The sequence below is a fragment of the Muntiacus reevesi genome, chromosome 1 (genome assembly GCF_963930625.1).
Source record: "Muntiacus reevesi chromosome 1, mMunRee1.1, whole genome shotgun sequence".
NCBI classification, from domain to species: Eukaryota; Metazoa; Chordata; class Mammalia; order Artiodactyla; family Cervidae; genus Muntiacus; species Muntiacus reevesi.
This window is the reverse complement of record NC_089249.1, coordinates 46,519,603-46,546,787: the sequence shown is the minus strand read 5'-3', so window position 1 is coordinate 46,546,787 and position 27,185 is coordinate 46,519,603. Positions and strand designations below refer to the sequence as shown.

At 43.4% G+C, this 27,185-nt stretch overlaps 1 protein-coding gene and 1 pseudogene across 1 annotated transcript in view; both read right to left on the bottom strand.

Moving 5' to 3' along the window:
• The window catches only part of LOC136172466 (antigen WC1.1-like), a 132,217-nt gene that overhangs the window by 3,211 nt on the left and 101,821 nt on the right, over positions 1-27,185 (bottom strand). The window lies entirely within an intron of this gene.
• LOC136146550 (antigen WC1.1-like) lies at positions 80-26,238 on the bottom strand (annotated as a pseudogene).

Genomic DNA, 27,185 nt, shown 5'->3' with positions numbered 1-27,185 from the left:
AAGTGGAGAAAAACATCACAGAATACACAGAAACGACCCTCCTGATACCCATGGGACATGTGTTAAGGCTGAGAAGAAATGAGGAGATGGGCCTGGCTCCTGCAGTGTAGATGGAGACTCAGGGCTCATGGGGCTCTGAGAGGCCCTCTTGCCACTTTGGATAGCCGCCTCTGTGAGCCTGGGGCATACGTGAGGTCTGCAGACACTGAGAAGACCCGCACAGCCGGTGTGTGGTGACAACCAGAGGTCCCAGGACAGCAGGCAGAGACACCCACCTGGGCTGCCCAGAAGACCCTCTTTCTGTATCACACGTGATCTAGGTCCTCATACACAGCTTCAGGAAGAGAATCTTCATAGCTAGGTAAGGCTGAGAGATCCCCCAGCAGGTCGGAGATACTGCTCCAGATACCCTGATCCATCAGGCCCACCCTTCATCTCCCCGGTGCTCTCACACGGGCTGCTGGGACCTCAGCATCGTCTCCTACCCCATGCATCGTGTTGGTGCTGAAGAAGGAATTCATAGGGTCTGGACTTCATCTGAGGCCTGTCCATGCTGATCGTGGTCGGCCACTTCTCCAGTGGACTCAGAACTCTCTGCTTAGTGCCTGTGGGAATGACAATGGAAGGATAAGACCCCCTCCCGACAGGGGAACCTTGAAGATCATATCCAGGTTACTCATCACCTAAGAGAAAACAGACGCTAATCACCCCTGCCTCCGGACAGTATCTATAGGAATGTAACCACAGGCTTATTGGTTATTAACTGGTTGGAATGTAACCCCAGGCTTATTGATTATTAACTGTTTGAACACATAACATGTGAATGATGGGGTTATTGTGATTGTATTTACTCTTCCTTTGTAAGCCTCAAGGGATTTGGGGTGGTGGGTTTGGACAGGTACACATGGGGTATAAAAGATTTTCACAAATGCTGGTCGGGGTCCTTGGCTAAGAGGAGACTCTGCCTTGGGCCTGCCGGTGTAATAAACTGCACTCCACTATCTGCATTGTCCTTCTGAGTGAGTTTGTTTCCCAGAACGCATAGCTATAACAGCACCTTTTCTCCTCATCTAACCTGAATCCACAGCTGAGCCTCAACTCTTTCTTCTCTCACAGAAGAGGCCACGACATATGAGAGTTCACACCCCACTCCTAAGAGCCTCTGTACACTCAGCCCTTAGAGCTCCGCACAGAGCACATGCAGTCTGCAACTCAGAACAGAGACCTGGCCCAGGCTCCTCTCCTCACACCCGCCCCATCTCCTGCCTCCACACACGCTTCCTGGTCCCCAGTCCTCCCTGCAGCCCACCTCTGCGCTCTGCTCTCCATCTGAGCAGCTGAGTCACCAGGATGACGAGGACCAGGAAGAGAAAGGCTCCCAGGATGAGGCAGAGGACCCAAGGCAGGGAGAAGGCACCAGGGAGAGGATTTGAGGTTGTTCTGGTCCCTAATGAGAATAAAGCAAGAGGGTGTGGAGAAGGTCCTGGGTACAGGGAAACCTCTGTGCCAGCATTTCCAGGAGCTCCAGAAGATGGTGTTCCAGCCTCAAACAGTGACGGGGCTCCCCTGGGTCTCATCCTGAGATGAGTCAACTCCACTCCAGTGTGGCCCCAAGGCAGAGCCAGGGATTGTCAGGGAGATGCTCTGCCAAGACAACCTCTGAGGACCCAGCTCATCCCTTCTCCTTGGGCATCAAACAGTCTTGGGATCCCCATCTCACTAACGAGGAGAAACACTTAAGGGCAGGTGGGAGAATCTTAGCCTCTGCAATATGGGAATCAGTCTCCCTTGGACTCTGGGGCATGAGAAACATTTGACCCAGGGAACCAAAGCAGAGAAGTTCCCCAACATAATGCTCTGGTTCACTCCACCAGTCAGGGGCTCCTCAAGCTCTTTCCTCTCTTTTGTTGTCAGAGAATCCACAGAACAGGTCCCAAGACTCTGAATATCTACCCTGTCCAGGAATCCTGGCACTGTACTTACTGGGGGCAATTGCGGGGCTGGCAATGTAATTCTTACAGCCAAAAAAAGTAGGAATTTGGAGCAAGGGAATTGGCCAGAAATAGGTGAAAGTGAAGTGTTAGTCACTCAGTCGTGTCCGACTCTTTGTGACCCCCTGGACTATAGCTTAGCAGGTTCCTCTCTCCATGGAATTCTCCAGGCAAGAATACTGGAGTGGGTTGCCATTTCCTCCTCCAGGGGATCTTCCAGACAAAGGGATCAAAGCCCAGTCTCCTGCATTGCAGGCAGATTCTTGACTGTCTGAGCCACTTACTGGGGGGGTGCTTGGGGAATGCAATGAAATTTTTTCACCCCGAAAAAAAACAGGAATTGGGAGCAGGGTGATTGACCAGATGCAGGGCAGCCCATTTTCTCTCCTGAGTCCTGAAATCACCCCCCAGTCTCCACAACACCAGTGTCCAGTCCTCCCAGCTCCGCCGTCCTAGATCAGAGCCCCAGCACCCGGACACTCTTTGAACACAAACTCCCCACCACGACCGGCCCAGCCCACTGCCCCTGTGCTGCCCCAGCTCACCCAGGGCGGACCCCGAGCCCCTCACTCACCAGAGCACCTCACACCAGCATCCTCCTCGTGCTTGCAGTCGCTCTGCCCCCAGGGCTCCGCAGCACAGTCCCACAGGGAGGACTCCCGGCCCCCGCACCGCACCTCGTCCAGCCAGATGCTCCCGCTTCCAGGGCCAAACGCCGCGGCCCGCACGGCTTCCAGGGCCGGGCCACAGCCCAGCTGCTGACACACCACCTCGGCCTCTGCCAGGCTCCAGGAGTCATCGCACACGGTGCCCCAGGAGCCGCTGTGCCAGACCTCCACCCGCCCTGAGCACTCGCGGTCTCCTCCCCTGAGCCGGAGCTTCTCTCTGTCTGAAAAGGCAGCAGCCCCTCCTGTGACTCCCCTGGTGGGAGGAAGGAGCCCCTGGGGCCCTGGGGAGGGGGCAGGGCTGACGTACCTGTGCAGGGGGCAGCAGCTGGGCAGCTCTTGGGTCTTCTTCCTGTAGGAGCAACGATGCGAAGTGCTGGATCAGGGACAGCTGGGGGTAGTCTTGTCCCCAGACATGAATATCTGTCGTCCTTGGTTCAGTCCAAATGACAAGGATAGACACAGGCTCATTATCTATCTATTGGACTGAAGCATTCACTGCATGTGACCACTAGCTGAAACAACTGTAACTGTTTATATATTTGTCTCCACATTCCACTATAAATACAAACACACACATTTTGTAGATTCAACCTAAACTCATCACTTAGATTGGAAAATATAAAATCACACTAATGACATCCTACAGAGTTGGGATAGACACAGAAACAGTAAGTCACCTGCACACGAGATATAGGCTTCTTCCTTTGGAGAGCATGAAGTGTAATTCCAAGGGTCAGAAGGACACTGCCAGAGTGAGGTATCTGTTTTCTGGCACTGGATTCCATCTACCCACTGGGGTCTAGAACCTTCCCTAAGAGCAACAGAAGAGTTGAGACTTCCACTGTCCCCACAGCCAAGCTGTCTGCAGATCATGGACACGGTAATGTCTTCCATGGGGCTGCGGCAGACACTACCCCAGGTCCCGTTGTAGAAAACTTCCAGCCACCCAGCACACTGCTGGTCCTCGCTCACCATCCTGAGGGCCAGGAACTCTAAGATTGAAAGAGAAGAGACAGGACACAGTGAGCATTCCACTCAGTGCTCTGGGTTTTCCTCTCCCCCAGAAATTGTGACCATACCTCCCCGATCCAGCAGAGGAGATGTCCACTGGATGAGAAGACTAACTTTTGCCTCACTTTCACCTGACTTTGTCCATTAATATCTTTCTATTTCAACCACAAGGATGGTTATGAACAGAGAAAGACCAACCAGGCACTTACAGGGCAGGGGAGCTGAATCCTGCTTCCTGATAAAACTTCTGAAGACTGTGAAAGGATGTGATGTGCACAGTGAGGTGGTCGACAGTATAATGGACCCCCAGAAATGTCCACATCCCAATCCTGGAGCCTGTGATATGTTACCTTACATTTAGAAAGGGGCTTCACAGATGTGATTAATAAGGACCTTGGGATGGTCAGATTAAGCTGGAACAATGTGGATTAATTACCCGAGCCCAGTCTAATCACCTCCTTAGCCCTAATACCCTTAGATGGATCACCTTGCAAAGCTCCAGTTAGAGGGATATGTGAGTGAGGAAGAACAGTTGGAATAGGCACTGTTGTCTGAAGAAGAAAGGGGGCCCTGAGCCAAGGAATGAGGCCACACAGAAACCAGAAAAGGCTGGGAAAGGAGTAATCTGCACAGCATCCAGGAAGAATGCAACCCTGTGGACACTGGGATGTTGGCTCACCAGGACCATTGTCAGACTCCTAGCAAGTAGAACTGAACAGAATAAATCTATGCTTTCATTACAACATCACCAGGATCTCCAGACTGTATTACGACTGGGAACTGCAGAGTGAGTCCTGCTTTCACGTGGAAACTGTAAGAAACAGCTCTGGAGGGAAACACTGCTGAGAAGAAAGAACCAGAATGTCAGCTGCTGTAGGAGGAAGTGAAAGCACCTCGTCTTCACGTCTGCTGGAAAGACAGGCTCCATGGGAGAAAGCCTCCTATTCTGGTCGTTTCGGCATCTCTCATCAGCGCTCAGATCCTCGTCTTCTAGGGCCCCACCCCCTCCCCCAGCCTGTGGACCGTGTGCACGTAGACCTGAGCAGATGACTCCCGCGTCCTGCTTGTGTCTGCAGTCGTGCTTCCCCCAGCCCTGGGAAGGGCAGTTCCACACGTGAGACTCATTTCCAGCGCAGTTCAGGTCGTCCAGCCAGATGGGTCCTGATCCTGCCCCGAAGTGAGCAGACCTCGTGGCATTGAGGGCTTCTCCACAGCCCAGCTGCCTGCACACCACGCGGGCATCGTCCAGGTCCCAGCCGTCATCACAGATGGTGCCCCAGGAGTCCTGGTCCATAATCTCCACTCTCCCGGCGCAGGGACCGCCCCCGTCCACCAGGCGGAGCTGTCTGCTGTCTGAGGAGAGAGAAATGGGACAATGGGGGTCCCAATGGGGTCTCATTACCCCATTGACGGAGTAATGAAAAGGGTCTTCTGTCCTGTGGGACCTTCACCTGAGCAGTAGGGGGCGCTCTCCTCTGAAGCTGCAGAGCCTACTGGTTCAGATACGGAGTCATTGCACTGAGGCAGCACCTGGGTCTGGTTTCCTGCAGAAACAGCAATGATCAGGAGATTGGGAGTGTTAAAGAGCAGAAAATTGAATTAAGGTAAATGACCTAAGTGGTGGAGCCTGAGATAAATGCTGTAACATAGTAGTAACCTTATGGTAAATTTAGAGTTCACCTTCTCTACGGAGAGTTCTGTGTCTGACAATGCCAAAATTTCTGTTTTAAGTCAAGCGTTGGACTAAGAATAAGTTTACAAAAGTGAGAAATTATCAATACTTTTGATATTGTTGTTGAGCAACCCAAGCAGTGAGAGTTTTTGGAGCCAAGCTCTCAGAGAGAATAAAGGGCAGAGGTGAGCCACTTCTCTGAGGCCTTTCTCAATTCAGAGGTAGGAGCTGAGACTCTGATAAAGCTCAGCAGAGATTCTGCCAGACACACTAGCTCAGGTAACATGAAGGATTATTCAGGGTCCGCCTGGGAGAAGGTTAGCCATGATCTGGGCATGATAAAAGGAAAGTGAACTAAAAGCTGATCCTTTCCCGAGGAATGGATGTCCAGTTTCTACTTTCTTCACCCTCTTTCAAGTAAGGTGATCTACCCTAAATTGGGTGCCTAGAGGAATCTATAAAATAAGCTCCTTTCTGAAGGAGTTTTACAATTTTTCACCCATAATGTCTGTCAATCAAATACCCAGTCACAAAAGATAAAAAATTTGACAAAAATATATGAAGAAAAAATGCATTAGAAAGAAATGTACAGAATACCCGGCTACTGGAGTTAACCTGACAAAAGTTTAAATCACCATGGATGAAATGTTCAAAGAATGAAATGGCAAGATAGAATTTTGGCAGAGAAATGATCACAAAGAATTTAATAAAAATTCTAGAATTGAAAATGTCAATTTTTAAAATAACTCAGAGGATGTGTGTAATACTCCATCAGACCAGCACAAGACAGCAATAGTAAAAGGAGACAGAATGAAGCACAGAAGGAAAAAAATGGAAAATATAAAAATTTACAGAAAGATGCTAAACAGGTCTGGCATTCATATATACTAAGTCCTAGATACATAATGCCAAAATTGACAACGTAAGGCAGAAATTTAGAATCAACAATTTCCCATTTTATACACCCTGGTGGGTTTTAGACATCCACAAAATCTTTACATCCACTGAGAAGTGAAGTCTATGCCTCCCTCTCTTGAAACTGGGCTGACCTTCATGAATTCCCGGTAAGCAATAGAAGGGAGTGTATGTATCACTGCTCAAACTTCGCATTAGGTCTGAGGACCATTCAGCCTCCTCTGAAATCACTGAGAACTTTTGCTTTAGGGCAAGGAGAGACAAGAAAGCCTTCTTAAGTGAACAATGTAAAGAAATAGAGGAAAACAATAGAATGGGAAAGACTAGAGATCTCTTCAAGAAAATGAGATACCAAAGGAACACTTCATGCAAAGATGGGCAAATTAAAGAACCTGGCAAGGACCTTTAGAAAATGACAAGGACCTAACAGAAGCAGAAGATACTAAGAAAAGATGGCAAGAAGACACAGAAGTGAGTGCTAAGTCACTTCAGTCATGTCTGACTCTTTGCGATCCTATGGACCATATCCCGCCAGGCTCCTCTGTCCATGGGATTCTCCAGGCAAGAATACTGGAGTAGGTTGCCATTTCCTTTTCCAGGGAAGAAGACACAGAAGAACTATACAAAAAACATCTTAATGACCCAGATGATCACAATCGTGTGATCATTCACTTAGAGCCAAACACCCTGGAATGCAAAGTTAAGTAGGCCTTAGGAAGCATCACTATGAACAAAGCTAGTGGAGGTGATGGAATGTCTGCTGAACTCTTTCAAATGCAAAAAGATGATGCTGTACAAGTGCTGTACTCAATATGCCAGCAAATTTAGAAAACTCAGCAGTGGCTACAGGACTGGAAAAGGTCAGTTTTCATTCCAGTTCTAAAAAAGGGCAATGCCAAAGAATGTTCAAGCTACTGCACAAATGCACTCATTTCACATGCCAGGAAGGTAATGCTCAAAATCCTTAAAGCTAGGCTTCAACAGTATGTGAACAAAAAATTTCCTAATGTACAAGCTTGATTTAGAAAAGGCAGAAGAATCAGACATCAAATTGCCAACATCCGTTTGAGCACAGAAAAAGCAAGGGGATTCCAGAAAAGTATCTACTTCTGCTTCATTGACTACGCTAAAGCCTTTGACTGTGTCAGTTCAGTTCAGTTCAGTCACTCAGTCGTGTCTGACTCTTTGAGACCCCATGGACTGCAGCACGTCAGTCTTCCCTGTCAATCACCAGCTCCCGGAACTTGCTCAAACTCATGTCCATCGAGTCAGTGATGCCATCCAACCATCTCATCCTTTGTCGACCCTTCTGCCCTTGCCTTCTATCTTTCCCAGCATCAGGGTCTTTTTCAGTGAGTATGCATCAAGTGGCCAAAGTATTGGAGCTTCAGCTTCAGCTTCAACGTCAGTCCTTACAATGAATATTCAGGACTGATTTCCTTTAGGATGGATTGGTTTGATCTCCTTGCAGTCCGAGGGACTCTCAAGAGTCTTCTCCAGCACCACATTCAAAAGCATCAATTCTTTGGTGCTCAGCTTTCTTTATGGTTCAACTCTCACATCCATAAATGACTACTGGAAAAACCATAGCTTTGACTAGACAAACCTTTGTTGGCAGAGTAATGTCTCTGTTTTTTAATATGCTGTCTAGGCTGGCCATAACTTTCCTTCCAAGCAGTAAGCATCTTTTCATTTCTTGGCTTCAGTTACCATCTGCAGTGATTTTGGAGCCCCCCAAAATAAAGAAGTATCTCACTGTTTCTGTTGTTTCCCCATCTATTTGCCATAAAGTGATAGGACTAGATGCCATTATCTTAGCTTTCTGAATGTTGAGTTTTAAGCCAGCTTTTTCACTCTCTCTTTCATCAGGAGACTCTTTAGTTCTTCTTTGCTTTCTGCCATAAGGGTGGTGTCATATGCATATCTGAGGTTATTGATATTTTTCCTGGCAATCTTGATTCCAGCTCTTGCTTCATCCAGCCCAGCATGTCTCATGATGTACTCTGCATATTAGTTAAATAAGCAGGATGACAATATACACCCTTGACATACTCCTTTCCCTATCTGGAACCAGTCTATTGTTCCATGTCCAATTCTAACTGTTGCTTCTTGATCTGCATGCAGATTTCTCAGGAGGCAGGTCAGGTGGTCTGGTATTCCCATGTCTTTAAGAATTTTACACACTTTGTTGTGATCCACACAGTCAAAACTTTGCCATAGTCAATGAAACAGAAGTTCATGTTTTTCTGGAACTCTCTTGCTTTTTCGATGATCCAACAGATGTTGGAAATTTGATTTCTGGTTCCTCTGCCTTTCCTAAATCCAACTTGAACATCTGGAAGTTCTCGGTTCATGTACTATTGAAGCCTGGCTTGGAGAATTTTGAGCACTACTTTACCAGTGTATGAGATGAGTGCAATTCTGTGGTAGTCTGAGCATTCTTTGGCATTGCCTTTCTTAGGGATTAGAATGAAAACTGACCTCCTCCAGTCCTGTGGCCACTGCTGAGTTTTCCAAATTTGCTGGCATATTGAGTGCAGCACTTTCACAGCATCATCTTTTAGGATTTGACATAGCTCAACTGGAATTCTATCACCTTCACTAGCTTTGTTCATAGTGACACTTCCTAAGGCCCACTTGATTTCACATTCCAGGATGTTTGGCTCTAGGTGAGTGATCACACCATCGTGGTTATCTGGGTCATGAAGATCTTTTTTGTATAGTTCTGTGTATTCTTGCCACCTCTTTGTAATATCTTCTGCTTCTGTTAGGTTCATACCATTTCTGTCCTTGATTGTGCCCATCTTTGCATGAAATGTTCCCTTGGTATCTCTAATTTTCTTGAAGAGATCTCTAATCTTTCCCATTCTGCCATTTTCCTCTATTTCTTTGCACTGATCAAAGAGGAAGGCTTTCTTATCTCTCCTTGCTAATATTTGGAACTCTGCATTCAAATGGGTATATCTTTCCTTTTCTTCTTTGACTTTAGCTTCTCTTCTTTTCTCAGCTGTTTGTAAGGCCTCCTTCCTCAGACAACCATTTTGCCTTTTTGCATTTCTTTTTCTTGGGGATGGTCTTGATCTCTGTCTCCTGTACAATGTCACAAACCTCCATCCATATTTCTTCAGGTAGTCTGTCGATCAGAACTAATCCTTTGAGTCTATTTGTCACTTCCACTATATAACCGTAAGAGATCTGATTTAGGTCATATCTGAACGGTCTAGTGGTTTTCCCTACTTTCTTCAATTTAAGTCTGAATTTTGTAATAAGAAGTTCATGATCTGAGCCACAGTCAGCTCCCAGTCTTGTTTTTGTTGACTGTATAGAGCTTCTGCATCTTTGGCTGCAAAGAACTCTTTGCACATCTTTGTGCAAAGTCACACATCTTTGACTGTGTGAATCACAACAAACTATAGAGAATTCTTAAAGAGATGGGAATATCAGACCACCTTTCCTGCCCCTTGAGAAGCCTGTTTGCAGGTCAGGAAGCAACAGTTAGAATTGGACATGAGCAACAGACTGGTTCCAAATTGGGAAAGGAGTACATCAAGGTTGTATATTGTCATCCTTCTTAATTAACTTCTATCATGTGAAATGCTGGGCTGGATGAAGCTCAAGCTGGAATCAAGATTGCTGGGAGAAATATGAATAACCTCAGATATGCAGATGACACCACCCTAATGGCAGAAAGTGAAGAGGAACTAAAGACCTCTTCATGAAGGTGAAAGAGGAGAGTGAAAAAGATGCCTTAAAACTCAGCATTAAAAAAATTGAGATCATGGGGTCTAGTCCCATCACTTCATGGCAAACAGATGGGGAAGAAATGGAAACAGTGACAGATTTCATTTTCCTGGGCTCGAAAATCACTGCCGACAGTGACTGCACACATGAAATTAAAAGATGCTTACTCATTGGAAGAAAAGCTATGACCAATCTAGATAGCATATTAAGAAGCAGAGACATCACTTTGCTGACAAAGGTCCATCTAGGAAAAGTTATGGTTTTTCCAGCAGTCATATATGGATGTGAGAGTTGGACCATACAGAAGGCTGAGCACCAAAGAATTGATACTTTCAGATTGTGCTGCTGGAGAAGACTCTTGAGAGTCTTGGACTTTCCGTTGGACTGCAAAGAGATCAAACCAGTCATTTCTGAAGGAAATCAACCCTGAATATTCATTGGAAGGACTGATGCTAAAGCTGAAGCTCCAATACCTTGGCCACTTGATGGGAAGAATTGACTCATTGGAAAAGACCATGATGCTGGGAAAGAGTGAAGGTGAAAGGCAAAGAGGGTGTGAAGTAAGAGTTGTGGTTCATTTTTTTTTCCCATGAAGATATTCAGCCAGTACATCATTTAAAAATAAAAAATTGTACTTTCCTCTTTGAAATATCTTGATGCCTTTGGAGAAACTCAAGTTATTATACATAGGTTTAGGCCTATTACTGAACTTGATTATGTCCTGTTGATGTATTTATCAATCCTTACTCAAAGATTATATTGCCATGGACACATTGTAGGGATCTTGAAGTTAGTTTACTTCCATTTTTGTTCTTATCTTTCAAATTTGTTTTATCCATTTTAGCTCCTTTCCATTTTAATATGTACACAAATATTTAGAATAGGTGTATAAATTCACCTCACTGCTCTTTAGCCAAGACAGTCTGTGTGCATGGATAAATAATGTATAAGCCATCAATCTACAGTCCTAAAGGATGTGAACAAGCTGTTCCTGGGTGCTACCAAGGGAGAAATTTTTAAACAACACATTATAGGAACTTCCCTGGCAGTTCAGTGGTTATGACTCCATGCTTCCACTGCAGGGGGTATGGGTTTGATCCCTGGTGGGGGAACTAAGATTCTGTGTGCAGTGAGGTAAGGGCAAGAAAAAAAAATTTTTTAAATTTGAGCATAAACAGCACATTATAATCATTTAGTTACTCCACCTCATTCTTAGTCTGTCCATGAATTAGTTCCAAACAATTTGGCATCTGCAAAAATAAGCATAGAGCTGACTCAGCAGACCAAGGATGTCAGAGCCTCAGAGTTGGTGATTTATTTTGTAAAGAGGAGGACTGTAAAGAGTTGGAAGGATATCTTTGTCCAACTGGTGGTCGATCATTAAGAAAATCACACAGGCTGCAGGGAAGTGGTTCAAGAAAAACAAAACACAGGAATACTAACTAAAGGAATTAAGCCACTTTGTGGGTTAGTATAAAACAATTTTCTTTTAAATCCTCTAGTGAAGTAGATTTGTGCAAAAGTGTGAAGAACTACTTCAAATTCTACTGAATGGAAAGGCATGTCCAGTCTTACTCAGAATTCGTAGTATGCTGCAGCTTTTACATAAATGTGGACAGAGGAACAAACGGCCTCTTGGTGGGCTGGATAAAGGCACGAGTACTTAGCACATATCCTGTTTAAGAGAATTATCCAAGTCTACTCTTAAATGAAATATTCTCTTGGAGCCTGCTGAAATGAAAATACAAGCAACTTTGGTATGTTTAATGACGATACTAAAATTCTCTGAAACTACGACTTTGATGAAAGTGATGGTTGCAGCTGAGACAAAAGCTGGTTCCTGCTGCTTGGGCTCCTTATGTGACTTCATTATTGGGAAGATAAGATTATGTCAAGGAAGATGTCACAGGTAGCTTTCCAAGGCTACTGTAAATGTATCTGAGTGATGGGGGAATGACGGGGGTTTTTCAAAAGGATGAGAGTCAAAGATAAAATGGCAAAAAAATGGAGGGCATCTAAAATTACTGAAAGTATACAGATGGTTGGAAAAGGCAATGGCAACCCACTCCAGTACTCTCGCCTGGTGAATCCTGTGGACAGAGGAGCCTGGTAGGCTGCAGTCCATGGGGTCGCTAGGAGTCGGACACGACTGAGTGACTTCCCTTTCACACATTGGAGAAGGAAATGGCAACCCACTCCAGTGTTCTAGCCTGGAGGATCCCAGGGATGGGGGAGCCTGGTGGGCTGCCGTCTCTGGGGTCACACAGAGTCCGACACGACTGAAGCGACTTAGCAGCAGCAGCATACAGATGGTTGACTGAAAAATAGCATGAAAGAGGAGGAGACAGGTGGGATGACTGCTAAAAATTTTAATGATTCTCTATAAGAGATTATATGATCAGATCGCCTGGAATATCTCCTCAAACTGTAAACAAACATGACAACTTAATTCATCATAACCTTTATGAATCATTAAAATATCATGCAAGAGATGAATCTACAGGCCCTTTAGAGTCAATGCTAAATAAATTAATGCAAAGTAAAGGAGAAGATTATGACTCTGAGTGACAGGTGGGCCAATATGTTTTGGCACAATGCCCAGCAGGCAGCAGCCTGAAGGTGGTAAAGAAACTTTAGTGGGGTTGATGGACACTGGTTCTCAATGTACTGTAATACAAAAATGAAAGTTAGATGGCAGTATACAGTATTTAGGGCTTCCCAGGTGGTACTAGTGGTAAAGTATCTGCCTGTCAATGCAGGAGATGACAGAAACGTGGGTTTGATCCCTGGGTCAGGAAGAACCCCTGGAGTAGGAAATGGCAATCCACTCCAGTATTCTTGCCTGGAAAATCCCATAGACAGAGGAGCCTGGTGGGCTAAAGTTCATGGGGTCACAAAGAGTCAGACATGACTGAGCAACTGAGCATGCACCCACATAAATGTCTGTTAGATCCTTCATTCAGAAGTATGGTGCAAGCCTCATGATTTTGTGTGGATTTTCTCTCTGGATGATTTGCTGAAAGTGCAGTATGAGTATTCCCTACTATTACCATATATCAGTCTCTTTCTCCCTTTAGACCTGTTAGTATTTGCTTAATATATTTAGGGGCTTCAATGGGGAAGTATATACTTGTGATTATTAAATCTTCTTGATGAACTGACCCCTGTATCATGATATAATTGCCTTCTTGCTTTCTTATTACTATTTTTGGCCTAAATACTATTTTGTCTGACATAATGTAACTACCCCTGCTCTCCTTAGGTTTTCACTTGCCATGGAGCATCTTTTTCAGTCCCTTTACTTTGAGCCTTTGGTGTTCTTAAATCAGGAGTGACTCTCCTTTAGGCAGCAAATAGTTTGGTCTTGATTTCCATGCAGCTAGTAACTTTTTGAGTAATGAATTTAATCCACTTGCATTTTGACTGATTATGGATATGTAAAAATTCCTAATGCCTTCTTATTGCTTTCTGAGGTAGTCCCATTGCCTTGTTTTGTTTCTGTCTTAGCCTACTTTTTTACATTGGTAATTTTTCATGATGGTGTGCTATGATTCCCCTTTACCTTTTATAAGTATACTCCAGATTTTTGCCATGCAGTTACCATGAGTTTACATGAACATATTATATATAAAACAGTTCATTTTATACTGATAGCAACTTAAGATGCCTACAAACACTCTACTTTTTAACCTTCCCTTATATATTCCAATGTCACACTTTATCTCTTTTTATGTAGTGTGTTTGTTAACAAGTTATAACATCTACATTTGTTTTTACTACTCTTTTCCTTTAATCTTTATTCTAAAGTGAGGTGGTTAACACAGACTGTTGTATATACATTCATTTTTTTTTCATGTCACAAATTAACAGCATTTTGTTTAAGTTTGAAAAACCCCTTTCAGCATTTCTTGTGAGTCAGGTCTAGCAGTGATGAACTCCCTTAGCTTTTATTTCTTTGTGAAAATCTTTCCTTCTCTTTCCTATGTGAAGGATAACATTGCTGGATAGAGTATTCATGGCTGGCAATTTTTTTCTTTCAACACATTGAATATGCCATTCCACTCTCTCCAGGCCTATAGATTTTTTTTTTGCTGAGAAATCTACTGATATGATTATCTCTTAAAATTTTTGACAGTTTCATTATACAGTATCTGGGAGAAGGTATTTCTGCATTCAGATAATAGGGTTATTACCTTTATGAACTTGGGTGTCCCAGTCTCTTCCTTATGTTTGGAAAGTTCTTGGCTATTATTTATTTAAATAAACTTCCTCACAGTTTCTCCTCTCTTCTGCTTCCTGAACCTTAATTATTCTAATATTTGTATGCTGAATGGAAATTAATAGATCATGTAGGATATTTTGCTTTTTTCATTCAATTTTCTTTATTTTCCACTGATAAGAGTTGTTTCAAAGTTCCTATCTTGTAGTACCAGATTCTATCTTGAATTTGGTCTACTCTATTTTAGATGCTCTCTATAACATTTTTCTCATTTCACTTATTAAATTCTTCAGGACCAGAATTTCTGTTGGTTCTTTGTTATAATTTCTGTTTATTAAATCTCTTATTGTGTCATTATATTATTCTTCTGATTTCATTGTATTGCCATTTTGTGTTTTCTTATAGCTCATTGGGATTCCTCAAAACAACAATGTTGGATTCTTTCTAAGTTAGATCACAAAATTCTATGTCATCAACATGTGCCTCTGTCAGGTTGAAAGATATATGTCACTCTTTGTGACAATGATATCTTTCCACCTTGATGGTCCTTGAAGTTTTGCACTGGTACTTTTGCATTTGAAGTGGTAAACAACCCTCACCCCCCAAATCGTTAGTAATTACCTTCAGATGATACATACTCTTCTCTGACCTTGTATGGATACACCCACTTCACATTCCTTGCTTCTTCTGTAGCAAAATTGCAAACTTTTTTGTCTTCTCTGATTCTTACACTCACCAGGCTGGCTGCTGAAAACCTCTCTTTTGTTTTGCACAAGGTTCTACTTCAGCTTAAGTGTGCGGTTACCCCCTTGCCCACAGGACTGTCCTGTTTTCCTGAAAACAGTCCATTTACCGCAGTTTACTCTCACACTCCACACTTGGGACTACACACAGGGAGCTGTCAACAGCCTAGAGGTAGGCGTGGGTTGAGTACTCAGGGCGCTGGGGGCACCAACAGGCCCAGAGAGAAGGATCCTCCTTTGGGGTTTCCCCAGAGGCTTGTGTAGAAGTTTTCTGTTGAAGTCTTGAGCACAGTCAGCAAGAACTGCATCCATCTTATACCCTTTGACATTCTTAATGACCTTTCACATCGTTTCTCTGCCCCCAGTCATGAGGTGTGGCCCCAGAACTCTGGGTGCTATCAGAGAGAAAAGGGTTTCTTCGTGCCTCCCACAGAACTGGGGAGCTGGGCATTGAGAGATTTCTTCTCTTTCTCCCAAAGAGAAAGGCCCCACTGACTAGTTCAGCTCCATAGTGTTTCACCTAGGCATGAGGGCAGCACTGGAAAATGACTCTTACCATCTGCAATCTTTCTTTTTTTCTCCAATGGAATGCTGAAACCTGCTTTCAGGAATCCTGGACTCTACCAAGTTTCCTTCATGCATAGGTGTCTGACCAAGTCAGAATTCTCTAGGTTTCTCCAGGTTTTCTCCATAGCCTAGAGGGCATGGAGCAGGTTCACCGGCTTCTGCTAACTCCTGTGACATAACAAAGGGCTTAGATCCTATTATTGGGAGGGCAGGTGGGTGAGTATCCTCCTGGCCCCCTGGCACTAGATACTGGAGCCTACAACATTCACAGAGGCAGTTGAGATCATGGATGTCCATGATGTCCATGGTTGCAAATGTGGGAGCCCTGGGTTTGATCCCTGGGTTGGGAAGATCCCCTGGAGAAAGGAACAGCTACCCACTCCAATATTCTGACCTGGAGAATTCCATGGACTGTCCATCGGGTTGCAAATATTTGGACATGACTGAAGAGAAAGCCCACAAGCAGCAATGAAGACTCAGCCCAGCCGAAAATAAATAAATAAATCTTTAACAACAGTAATAATATTGTGTGAAATTAACATTTTCTGAATTTCATTGGATGTCTTTGTACTTAAGAAAAGCATGCTAAGTAAAGGAACTTGATATGTATAAGTAATTTTTAAATGGTTCAGAGGGGAAAAAAACCCTGACTGAAGTATATGCTTATTGTTTACACATTATTTTTGATGGTTATATGTAGGTAAATAGTAATGTTTATTTTTAACTGTATCAGTCTTCTTAACATTTCTGCCCTGACTTGAAAATAGATGAATGATTAGAAGACTCATTTCATAAAAAATAAAGACATGTCATGAAATATCTACCTTTTGAAGCCGGTTTTCCCTCACTCTCTACTCTTGGGGACACTTCACTCCAGGAGCACCCTGAATACCAATAGCCCTTCCCCCTCTCTTACCTGAGCAGATCACAGAGGCTGTGTTGCCATGGGAACAGTCAGGACCACCCAGGACAGTCACAGGGCAACTCCACAGGAAGGCCTCCGCCCCCGAGCAGTGAAATCGGGCTGTTGAGATCTGATCATTTCCTTCCACCAAGTGTGGTCCTCTGGGGGTGGAGATGGCAACACCACAGCCAAGTTGACGACAGACAACATTGGCATTGGCCAGACTCCAGTGGGAGGCACAGAGCACTCTCCATCGTCCAGAGATGTTCATCTTCACTTGCCCCTCACACTGAGAGGTGCCATTTGTTATGAGCTGGACTTCTGAGTATGCTGGATACAAGATGACAGGATTTCAGAAACATCTCATGATTTCTCACCTGAGCAGAGTGTGCAGGGAGGTTAGTCCTGATGTGCATCTCACCTGAACAGACAAGCTGAGCAGCTCCACTGTGGTGACAGGTGCCCCCTGGACAGGGAACTCTGGGGCAGAACTGGAGCTTAGGCTCCTCCCCTTTACACCTGAACTCTTCAGCCCAGACCCGGCCATCTGACTCTCTGAAGGGCACGTGTCCCAGCACAAACCCAGCTGTGCCGCATCCCAGCTCTGCACAGATGACGTGGGCAGTGGGGAGTACAAAGTTCCCATCAGACAAGGGGGTCCAGTCTTCTCCAGAATGTACTTCTACTTGCCCTAAGCAGGGTCCATCCCCTTCAACCAGACGAACAAATCCTAAGGGAAAACAACAAACCAGTGAGTCTTCATGATCCTGTCCTGACAAATGGAAACAACACATCACAGGCAGCGATGTGAAAGCTTTTCTCTTCCAGAAATGGAGCATGGAGAGAAAACTTAACAGTTTTCACAATTGCATTTCCACGAGCAAGATTCTGAAGAGAAATTCAGAAAATCAGCAGGGTCAGTTTGGAATGACTGAATTCCAAAAATGTGTACTTTGAGACTGGTTCGAAAAGTGTATTCCTTGGTCTAGGGGCCTGGAAACTACAGGGCTTAAGACAGATCATTGGAATGGCTGAATACAAGGAACACATATTTTAGCATTAGATACAGGATGACTTTCCATTTATTTTTATCTTTATTAATTTCATTTGTAAATATTTTGTAATTGTAAATGAAGCTGACACACTGCCAAATATATATATAAAGGAGAAGGAGATGGAGAATGAAAGGAAAGAGGCAGTGAACAAATATGCCAATTTGGGGAGTTCCAAGTATCCAATATGGATAAAACATATAAATATTTAGGGAAATTTGAGTGGAATAAGTTTCTAGATATTACATCTCCCTCTTCTTCTCCTATCTACCACCTAATCCTGCCATCCTTTTATATTTCTTCCGCTTCAGACAAGTAAACACCATCTTAAAAGACTCAGATTGATGGAAAAATGAATCAAAAAGGAAGCGATTGCTATAGAAATGGAGTATAGATGAGGTATGTGGCAGGTAAGGTGGGATCACAAACCAAAATAAAAATTCATCACTTGGTCATAAAAGTAATACATTTTGAAGAGAATGAAGGTAACTCAATGGAAAAAAGATTTAATTTTTCAAGTACAACTCACTGGTTTCTGAGTGTGCTCTGATCATTTATTGCTGGAGTTCTTAAAGGTAAAGTATTGCCAAACAATTTCCAGCATCCAATCAAAAAACTACTAGAATTCCCCCCAAAAGAAAAAAGTGACCCATAGCAAGTTTTTTTTTTTAACATAGCAAGTTTTTAAAAAAGTAATCATTGAAAACAGATTCAGAAATTATAGAGATGATTGAATTGACTGATAAAATCTTTAAACCACTAATATTAATACATTTAATGAAGCATAAAAAGAAAGGAGAAATTAGAAAGAAAAACAAATGGGACTTCTAAACAGTATCTGGAATGAACAATTATTTGGATTACTTTAACGAGAGGTTAAACATTTCAGAATAAAAGAATTGGGAAGTTAAACAAATAGCAATAGGGACTACCCAAGCTGAAGCAGAGACAGAAAAAATAAAAATATGAATGGAAACTCAGTGGCATGTGGGAAAATATCAAATGATATAAAATATGTGTATTTGAAGATTCAGAATAGGAAATGAAGAGGAGAAAATGTTAAGAAATGACAGATGGAATTCTTTCAAATTTAATGAAAACTGTAACGCACTGGTCCAGAAGGTTAAACAAATCCCAAATGAAATCAATAAAACATTCTTAGAAAACCCTATAATACAATTGCTGAAATCCAGTGATAAACACAGAAACAAAAAGAAACAGTCTTGATAGCCGTCAAAAAAGTTGACACATTACATACAGGAAACTAAGACAAGTTGCCCTGACTTATTGTTGGAGGCAATGAAAGTCCCTTAACAGAGTCAAAACATATTTTAAGCACTGGGGGTGGGGAAGGTGTTACATAGAATTCAGTCACCTATGAAAATACTTTTCAAAACTGAATGAAAATTTAAATGATGTCAGATAAATAAATGATGATAGAATTTGAGGTGACCAGACATATGCTACACAAAACTGCTACAAAATGTCTTCAGGCTAAAGGTAAACAATAAAAGATGAAAATGTGAATCCATCCAAAGCTATGGACACTGCACTAAATAGTAATTTTGTGGATAAATATAAGCATTTTTCTCTCATTTTTAATATAATAGAATATTTAAGGTAAAATAATAGCAACATTTTATAGGATTCATAATGTAATTACAAGTAGAATGTATGACAACAGTAACACAAATGACAAGAACAGGGAAGTGGAAGTTTACTACAATAGGTTTAACATTGTGTTTTGTGACAAAATGCTATCTCAAGGTAAAATGTGATTATTTTTGTTGTTCAATGTCTAAGTCATGTCTGACTCTTTGTGACCCCATGAACTGCAGCACATTAGGCTTCCCTGTCCTTTACTATCTCACTCTTTTGAGTTTACTCAAACTAAAGCCCATTGAGTCGATTATGCCATCCAACCATCTCATGCTCTGTCAACGCCGTCTCCTCCTGCTCTCAATCTTTCCCAGCATCAGGGTCTTTTCCAATGAGTTGGCTCTTCACATCAGGCGGCCAAAGTGTTGGAGATTCAGCATTGGTCTTTCCAAAGAATATTCAGGGTTGATTTCTTTTAGGATTGACTGGTTTGATCTCCTTGAAGTCCAAGGAACTCTCAAGAGTCTTCTCCAGCACCACAATTCGAAAGTATCCATTCTTCTGCGCTCAGCCTTCTTTGTGGTCCAGCTTGAACATCCATACATAATTACTTGAAAAACAATAGCTTCATCTACATGGACCTTTGTTGGCAAAGTGATGCCTCTGGCATACATTGTCTAGGTTTATCTTAGCTTTTCTTCCAAGGAGCAAGCTTTTTTTTTTTTTTTTTTTTAAATTTCATGGCTGCAGTTACCATCTGCAATGATTTTGGAGTCCAATAAAATAAAATCTTCTATTTTTTTCTCTTCTATTTGCCATGAAGTGATGGGAGCAGAGGCCATGATCTTAAGTTTTTTGCCTATTGAGTTTTAAGCCAGATTTTTCACTCTTCTCTTTCACCCTCATTGAGAGGTTCATTAGTTCCTCTTCATGTTCTGCCATTAGAGTGATACTACATATCGGAGATTGTTGATATTTCTCCTGGCAATCTTGATTCCAGCTTGAGCTTCATCAAGCCCAGCATTTTGCATGTTGTACTCTGCATAAAAGTTAATTAAGCAGGATGACAATATACAACCTTAATGTACTCCTTTCCCAATTTTGAACCAGTCCATTGTTCCATATCTGGTTTTAACTGTCACTTCTTGTCTTGCATACAGATTTCTCAGGAGGCAGGTAAGGTGGTACAGTATTCCCATCTCTTTAAGAAATTTCCACAGTTCATTGTGATCCATACATCAAAGGCTTTCCCAAAGTCAACGAAGCAGATATGGATGTTTTTCTATAATTCCCTTGCTTTCTCTATGATTAAATGAATGTTGACAATTTGATCTCTGGTTTCTCTGCCTTTTCTATGCCCAACCTGTACATCTGGAAGTTCTTCATTCACATACTGCTAAATCCTACCTTGAAGGATTTTGAGCATAACCTTACTAGCATGTGAAATGAGGACAATTGTACAGTAGTTTGAATGTTTTCAGGGATTCCCTGGTGGCTCAGATGGTAAAGCATCTGCCCACAGTGCGGGAGACTAGGGTTCGATCCCTAGATTGGGAAGATCCCCTGGAGAAGGAAATGGCAACCCACTTCAGGACTCCTGCCTAGAAAATTCCATGGATGGAGGAGCCTGGTGGGCTACAGTCCATGGGGTCGCAAAGAGTCAGACACGACTGAGTGACTTCACTTTCACTTTCACTTGAATGTTCTCTGGCATTGCACTTTTTGGGGATTGGAATTAAAACTAACCTTTTCAGTCTTATGGCCACTGCTGAGTTTTCCAAACTGCTGACATATTGAGCGTAGCACTTTAATATCATCTTTTAGGGTTTTTAGAAGTTCAGCTGAAATTCCATCACCTCCACTAGCTTTGTTCATAGTAATGCTTCCTAAGGTCCACTTGACTTCAGACTTCAGGATGTCTGGCTCTAGCTGAGTGACCACACCATCATGGTTATCCAGGTTATTAAGACCTTTTTTGTACTGGTTCTTTGAGTATTCTTGCCACATCTTTTTGATCTTACCTGTTTCTTCTAGATCATTGCCTTTTATTTTCTTAGAGTCCTCAGCTAATATCATTAAAAATTTGCTGAAGGTGAGATTGGAAAAGATCATTTTTCCAATGATCTTCCCAACATAACACAGAGAGCTGATTGAATGTGGCTGCTAAGGACCCACTACAGATTCCTCAGGGCTCCCTTGTCTCACCTTCTCATCAGGTGGGATAACATGTTCCTGAGACCCAACCACTGGTATCAGAGAATTTGAAGGGATATATGATAATATTACCTCAATTCTGGCTATTAGCATGGGATTAATGTCCTGAACAATTCATCAAACATTTCTATAATAACTGGAAATATCTCTGACAAAAACTGTGACCACCCAATCACATTCTAATTTCCACCTTGGCTCAGGAAAAATACACTTAGACAGGATAGAGCCCCTATTACCTATCAATAATACTCTCTTAACCTCACTGCCCTTAGTTTTGCTCCAGCTTCTGTGTTGTAATTATCAAACTTCAGGTTTTCCTGCAGCTTCAACATCCCCACAAATAGGATGTGAGCTCCCCACCTAGGTAAGGAGGTGCACCACTCTGAGACAATCCCCTGACACAAATCCTCCATCTTTTTCTTCCCTGTGACCTAGTGACCTTCAAATGCATCAATGATATCACCTCAAACCTTTTCATAGTGTAACTAAACCCTGACCCTGAGTACTGTAACTTGCTCATGGGTCTTCACACCCCATTTTGGGTCACCACTCTTGTTTTAAGGCTTTTCTATTGGTCCCTCTCCCCTGTACCCACCCACTGGCACTCTGTCTCTCTAGGACTTGGGAGTATAATACACTTGGTTTGCCTGCACCTCTTCTATGCCACCCTCATGTAACTGCACTAGTCTGACCATCCCATGAAAGAATACAAGCTACCATGATGAACTTAAATCCTAGAAGTTCAGCCTGGCAGTTGTACATGTATGAAGCATTTGACCTCATCTCTCTTCCTCCTATGAAGACCACATGACTGGAAGGTCTCAGTGACCAATGAGTATGGCTTGCTTTCTCTCCAGGGGCAAGCAAGCCCTTCTGCTCCCTTGAGCATCTAACATTCAAGGAGTCACTGGATCATTGGAATCTTCAGCCAAGACTGTCCTAAAGGCTGTGATCCATACTATCATAGTTAGTCTGGGAATGAGACTGGGAGGCTTCTCCTACAGGAGAAGGGGATTCTGTAGGAACCTGTAGGCTTCTCCTACAGGTCCAAAAGGGGATTCCCTTTTGGACCAGACAGCACTTACCTGAGCAGACTGCTCCAGCATCCTTGTCATGGGAATGGCCCTCTGGACGATGGTCTTTCACAGTAGGGTAACTACACTCAGTGATAACTGACTCTGGCCCTTTGCAGTAAATATAATGAAACCAAATGGGTCCAATTCCTGGTCCAAATTTAGCCCCTTTAGGAGCATCAACAGCAGTTCCACACCCCAGCTGTCTGCACACCACAGATGCCTCCTCCAAGCTCCAATTTAGATCATTCACTGTGCCCCATTCTCCTTGGTGCTTCACTTCCACTCTCCCCTCACAGCAGTGGGCTCCATCCTTCAGTCTCAGTTCCAGAGCTGCAAGGCAGACACAGACACAGGAAATGGTTCACAGAAGAAATTTTAGAAGAGCATGAAATAGTATGCTGCTTAAGTATTAAAAAAATGAATATTCTAATCTCTGGGGGGAAAAAAATCACTGTGAACAGCATTTGTTGATCTCTGTGGAATAAATTTTCCTGCTGACCCAACTCTAAGCTCCCAATGTGCCATCATTGAACATGGAGCAGGAAGGAAGGCACCAGGTATTTCTCATGAGCCTATAGAACCAGCTCCAGGGACACCACCATGGACAGACCTTCAGAGACTCTGGATGCTGCCCCCCTGTAGTTGTGCCCAAGGCTACTAGGGCCCAGCTCCCCCATCTCAGTTACAGAGCATGACCCAGGATCCAGGGAGGAATCCTCCCTCTCCTTCCCTGTCCATAGGGACATGGACATCCAGCTTAAAAACAGAGGGCTAGGGTAACAGACTCTTAAATGTCCCAGTTATTCCTGCCATCTGTGTTCACATCTGTGTAATCACCATGCTCAAATGTACCTAGAAACTTGCATCTAACAAATGGAATTTGACAAAAGTGTTGAAACATCAGTTAGATTAGGTTTCAAGATGACTCTGGTTTCTCCCTTGTTGACCTTCCTGCTCTCTCTCTTGCTCTGTTGAAGCCAGCTGCCACGTTGTAAAAACTTATGGGGAGACCCTCATGACAAGGAAAGGAGGCAGGCCTCTAGCCAACAGTCACCTAGGGACAGAGGCTCTCAGTTAAACAGTTAAATAGCTTCCAGCATTCAGGTGAGTATGTTGGATGATATCCACTCCTGCTTGAACTTTCAGATGACTGCATCCTTATAGACATCCTGAGTCAGAGGACCCAGGTAAGCCATGTCCATTCCTGGCCCACACAAAGTGTGAAATACTAAGTGTTTGCTGACTTAAGCGGCCAAGTTCAGCAGTAATTCGCTGCACAACAACATGTAACTAATGCATGACTTCCCTCCAGAGTCAGAAGACAGGGGGTGAACAAGCTGGAGGGTTATACACGAGCCTTCACTACACAGGAAGAATCCTGTGTGACCAGGTCTGCTGCTTGGTCCCAAGCAGAACTGGGACCCAAACCACCTCTCTGTCACATCAGGTCTCACCCAGTGTCCCAGGCTCCTGCCTTCCTGTTGGGAACTGAGAAGTGAGTTTCCTGAGACCATGAATCAGCTCCATTAGCTTTGAATTCAGGTCAGAAAGTGAGAATTTTTCTTATAATCTGATGAGATGCGGTCCCTGAAGCACCATTCACACTGCTTAAGTCTATGCCCTGCCCCCCGTCCTTTTACTCTGGAAACAGAAGAGGTGCATCACAGAGGGAACATCTGGGGAAATGAACTGGAGGAGATCCTTACGTAGTCAGGTCAGGCAGGTCACCATGACAAAATATCACAGACTAACTGGTTAAACAACAGAAATGCATTTATCTGATCACAGTTCTGGAGTCTGGTAAGTCCATGGTCACAGGGCTGGCAAGGTCTCATTCTGAATCCTCTTCTCTGGACGTGCAGGCCACAGCTCCCTCACTGTGTGCTCACCTGGCCTTTTCTAGGTTATGGGCACCCAGGGAGAGGGAGGGAGATGTGTCTCATCCTCTTCTTATAATGTCATGTATTGGATTAGGGCTACATCCTTATGGTCTTATTTAACTTCAGTTAATTCCTACAGGCTCTATCTCTGGTGCAGTCACAGTGGGAAGTAGGACTTCAATATATGAACTTTGGAGGGACACAGTTCAGTTCATAGACCTGTGAGTCTCATCTATGATGGTAATAAAGATAAGTGGGGATAGTATAAAAGATAAAGTATATTCTAGTTGGAGTTAATATCAAGACATAAATTTTCTTAAATTGCAACATTATAAGCTCCAATATGGCTCAAAATTTCAAAACTTCAGTCCATTATTATTTACTGACTGATTTATCAAAATAAGGCAGGGCCACCTGTAGTGCCTCCACAAGTCTATCTATAGTTGGAAACATGATTATGACATTTTGACAAAAAAGATGGTTACTTGAAATGCTAGAAAACAAGTTTTCCTAAACCGATAATTCCTAATTGAAATCAAATGCCCTTTGGAAATAATTCTTTTTAATCACAACATGGTAATAAAGAGGATGAAAGAAAACTTTTGAGGAGATGAAAAGGCTTATGACATAAATTGTGGGAGTGATTACACAGATGTATATTGATCTCCAAACTCAAAAGTTGTAAATATTAACTATGTACAGTTTTTGTGTCAGTCATACTTAAAATACTTAAAAATAAAGGAATTTTTTAAAAAAGAAAGAATTGTTTCCTTAGAGATCTCAAGAGTATCATCAAACATCTGCTAAAGGTGTGGTTGGAAAAAAATTATTTTTCCAGTGATCTTCCCCAACATAACAACAAAGAGTTGACCTACCGTGGCTGCTAAATACTTAGTGACAATGTCCCCTGTGTCACTGTCTCATCAGATGGCATGACACTTTCCTAAGACCAACCACCAGTATTAGAGAATTTGCGATTATATATGATAATACCTTACTCATCAGGCTATTTTCATCAGGTTAACGTCCTGGACATTTCATCAAACATTCCTATAATAACTGGAAGTGTCTGCCAAAATACTCTAACCATCCAATCACATTCTAATTTCCTCCTTGTCTCAGGTCAAATACACTTAGACAGGACTGAGTCCTTATGTATCCCTTCATGTTCTCTTAACCTCACTACCCTTAGGTTTGCTTCAGTTTCTGTGTTGTAATTGTCAAGCTTCAGGTTTTCTTGCAGCCTCAACATCCCCGCAAAAAGGAAGTGAGCTCTCCACTCAGGTGACCAGGTGCACCAGGACGATGAGATTACCACCTGACACAAATCCCCTCTTCTTGTCCTCCCTTGTGACCTAGTGACATTCAAATGCATCAGTGAAATACCCTCATGTCTCTTCCTTCTGTAATTTCACCCAGCCCCCATACTGTATCTTGTTCACAGGTCTTCATCCCCCATTTTGGGTCATCACTCCTGTTTCACGACTTTCCTATGGTCCCTCTCCCATGTGCCCACCTGCTGGCACTCTGTCTCTCTAGGACTTGGGAGTATAATACACTTGGTTTGCCTGCACCTCTCCTACATCCCCTCTTGGAGTTGCAATTGTCTGACCGTCCCATGAAAGACTACAGCAAGCTACCATGATAAACCTAATTCATAGAAGTCCAGCCTGGCAGCTGTACCTGCATGAAGCATTTGACCTCACCTCCCTGCCTCCTATGAAGACCACAGAGCCTGGAAGTGCTCAGTAGCAGTAGGTGTGGAGACTTTCTCTCCAGGGACAAGCAAGCCCTTCTGCTCCCTTGAGCACCTAATATTCAAGGAGTCACTGGACCACTGGAATCTTCACCTAAGAATGTTCTAAAGGCTGTGATCCATATTCTCATAGTTATTCTGGGAATGAGACTGAAGCTTCTCCTGCTGGGGATTCCCTTTTGGACCAGACAGCACTTACCTGAGCAGACAGCTCCAGCATCCTTGTCATGGGAATGGCCCTCTGGACGATGGTCTTTCACAGTAGGATAACTACACTTGGTGATAGCTGACTCTGGCCCTTTGCAGTAAATATAATGAAACCAAATGGATCCAATTCCTGGTCCAAATTTAGCCCCTTTGGGAGCATCAACAGCACCTCCACACCCCAGCTGTCTGCACACCACAGCTGCCTCCTCCATACTCCAGTTGTAATCATTCACTGTGCCCCATTCTCCTTGGTGTTTCACTTCCACTCTCCCCTCACAGCGGTGGGCTCCATCCTTCAGCCTCACCTCCAGAGCTGCAAGATAGACACAGACGCAGGACACCAGAGATTTTAGCAGACCATGCAGTGGAATGCTGGTAATTATTAAAATACGAATACTCTGATGTTTGAAAACAAATGCCTGTGAATAGCATTTCTTGACCTTTGTGGTAGAAACATTCCCACCATGGCTAAGTCTAAGATCCCAGTGTGCCATCACTGAACATGGAGCAGGAAGGAAGGTGCCAGGTATTTCTCACAAGCCTGTAACACCAGCTCCAGGGACACCACCGAGGACAGGCCTTCAGAGACTCTGGATTCTGCCCTCTCTGTAGATGTGCCCAAGGGTACTAGGGCCCAACTTCCCCATCTCAGTTACTGCTCCTGGCCTGGGATCCAGGGAGGAATCCTCCCTCTCCTTCCCTGTCCATACAGAGCATCTCATCCAGCTTAGAAGCAGAGGGCTGGGGTAACAGGCTCTAAAGTGTCCAGGTTATTCCTGTCACCTGGTGTTCATCTAATCCCTGGATTAGATGTTTAATCCCCAGACAAAAATGTACCTGGTAGCATATATCTACAAAAGCAATTTGCAAAGTGGTGGGATGTCAGTTAGATTATGTTTCAAGAAGACTCTGGTTTCCCCTTGGTGACTTATCATATTCTCTCTCTTGCTTTAATGATGCCAGCTGCCAT